The sequence below is a fragment of the Echinococcus granulosus genome (assembly GCF_000524195.1).
Source record: "Echinococcus granulosus chromosome Unknown EG_S00028, whole genome shotgun sequence".
Lineage (NCBI taxonomy): Eukaryota > Metazoa > Platyhelminthes > Cestoda > Cyclophyllidea > Taeniidae > Echinococcus > Echinococcus granulosus.
Genome location: NW_020170408.1, coordinates 21,869 through 24,551, shown reverse-complemented (window position 1 = coordinate 24,551; position 2,683 = coordinate 21,869).

Below are 2,683 nucleotides of genomic sequence, written 5' to 3'. Positions count from 1 at the left end.
TACAATCGTATTACACATCAAAGACGCCTTTTGTGAGCTATTGCAAATAGACATATGCCTATTTGGAAGCAAAAAACCTCTCAGAAATACTACTTGGGAAGAAGAGCACAGAGTCCAGCCAGAGAAGCGATACAAGCTACGCACTCAGGCGTTCACCTTTACCGACAGTGTACAGATAATCTAGAGGAATGTTAAAATTCGAAAAGGGAGAATTCTCGCTTTCATTAGTGGGTCATCGGAACCCACAATTCCCAGAGCAGAGCAAGTACGTTGACATAAAAAAATCTCCCGAGTGGCGTTCTCGCAACTCCCACTAACAAATCTTTTGCGTCAGCCATCAAAAAGCAGGGCAATTAAGAACGAAAGTTATATGCCAGGTAGTTCGTCGAAATGCAAGAAAGTTTAATCTCAATGCAATTAACACAATCCGTAGTTTTTCTCAATGCTAACGGCAATGCTCAGATACACTGACATTGTAGTGCTTATCGAGTATGTTTTACGTGCCGAATGACACCTGTAAGTACTTTCATATAAGCGTTCTCGGTAATTTTACATCCCCGAAGTTTTGTGGGCCTTCTCCTACGTTGCATAGGTATTTTTTGAAAGAGGGAAAGTAAAGCAATTTTACACTTGGTAGTTTTTACGCAACGTATGCCTTAAGGCCGCCTGGACTTAAAAAACTAAAAAACATTTTTTGGAGTTAAATATTTTCTCCTAAAATCCCAAGGCGCAGCTACCAAAGCCTCCTTACTAGCACTTTTAAAATATCTGAAATAAGGCAGTTGAGGAATCACCATGCGGTTTGCTTTTTGGTTATAGATATTTCGAAAAAAGAATAAGCACGAAATCAAAAGGAAAGTTCTTTTTAACCGAGATGCAGATCAATCCTAGCTCATCGCCTCCTCTTTGGCCTTCATATCCTTAGAATGAAGAGACTGATTGGGTTTAGACTTATTTAGTTGTTAACGTCAATGGGGGATCGACATAAAATTAAAGAGATGTGGCCAAATAGCTGCTATCTGGTTTAGGAGGTGTTAAATCCTCTTCACTCACAAGGTTAGACCAGAATGCCTGCCTCTTTTCTGAAATACACATTTAACTAGCATAAGCATGACACGAGGTATCAGCAGCCCTAAGAGCGTAAAGCTGTCGCAACATTTCCCATTAACTGGAAACCGTCGCTTCCATAACAGAAACGGGTGCACTAAGGTTTTCGTACGATTACATCCAACTGAGCACATGTTACTTCAAAATATCGTAGGTTTCTGGCCGAAAACATATATTCAGTTTTTATAAAAATAATAGCAGAAAATTCTGACAAAAATTGTGGTCCCTCGCCACTGAGATTTCATGCTAAAGCAATTCCAAAAATTCCATTAATTAATTCTTGCATTGCATACATTGTTCAATTAGACCAAACCATAGTGTTGTGCACAATAGTGTACATCCTTATATTCAATTTATTTCTAGAGTTTGTTTTGGAACGAAGAAAGCGTTTTAGTTCCGTTTTCAGTACAATCGGTGGTTTTTAAAGCCCGATTGTCAAAAAGTGTACTTTTAAATTGGAAAAGTAGGCCTCGTTCAACAGGGTGCGGATTGTCCTCTCAATGACCTTATGCCGTCCAATAAAAATGACCGTTTCCCGATCATTAGTTTGGCACCTTTTTAATGCTTGTTGTGCTGGTCAGTTAGAATTAAGTGGGATTTCCCATCCTTTAAAAATGTGGTGTCCGTTTTGTTTTCCGGAACACTTGAGTTTATGGGAAAAAAGGAACTGGTAGGTGGGTAGGTTAAGGAAAGGTAAGCGGACCACAATTTAATGGTAGTGTTTACGCAGGAATAACATGCGTTACTCTGGATCGGTACATTTTGGCGAATAACAGCAGCAACCACACCCATTATTGCGCACTCAAAAGAAAGGGCAAAATCACGAGACAAAAGGGTGTGTTCGACGGCTCGAAAACGCCTCCTTTAACCCCCCAATATCACACGCCTATCTGTTGTTTTTTGCCCGATGCAAATTGCTATCCACTGTAGTGAAGTTCTCGTGCTCTCTGAAGGTCAAGTAGTGTGGTCTTTTTTTGCTGGAATGACAGCTAAGTGGCCCAGACTTTTCTTTCGTCAGCTTTCCCTTTCTCGCTGGCCTATGAGCTTGTGGCGTCAAAGTTTGTCATTCTGGTTCAAAGCTTTGTAACAATGTAAAACTTAATGCCTTGCCATACCCATCCCCTTCTTTACCGTCGGAAGATCCGATTTATCAGTTTACAGCGATGGTCTACAATCCTCTCAGTGCATTTAGTGGAGAGTTTACGTCATTTTAGCAGTTTTAGGGATTTTGATGGAGGTCCAAAAGTCCCTCTTGAGCCTTACTATCACATCAGAATCAGACGAACTACCAATTTGTAGGTGTAACCTAATTTTCTACCTTTAGGTCAAAAAACTTAGCTTCAATTTAAGCAACATGAGTTCCTTTATATAATGTTTCCACAAGTGATTTTGATGTACTTAACAAGCGTGGCTGTTTTTTCTACTAAATTGAGCATGATTTCAGGCCTACCTTTTGCCTTAGGAAGCAGCAAAAGCAGTGGCAATCGCGCAACCGCATCCTAAATCAATCTCTTCATCACACAATGTCATGAAATTACGATTTGGGGGATGAAGGGGAAAAAAATGTGAGCAGGTT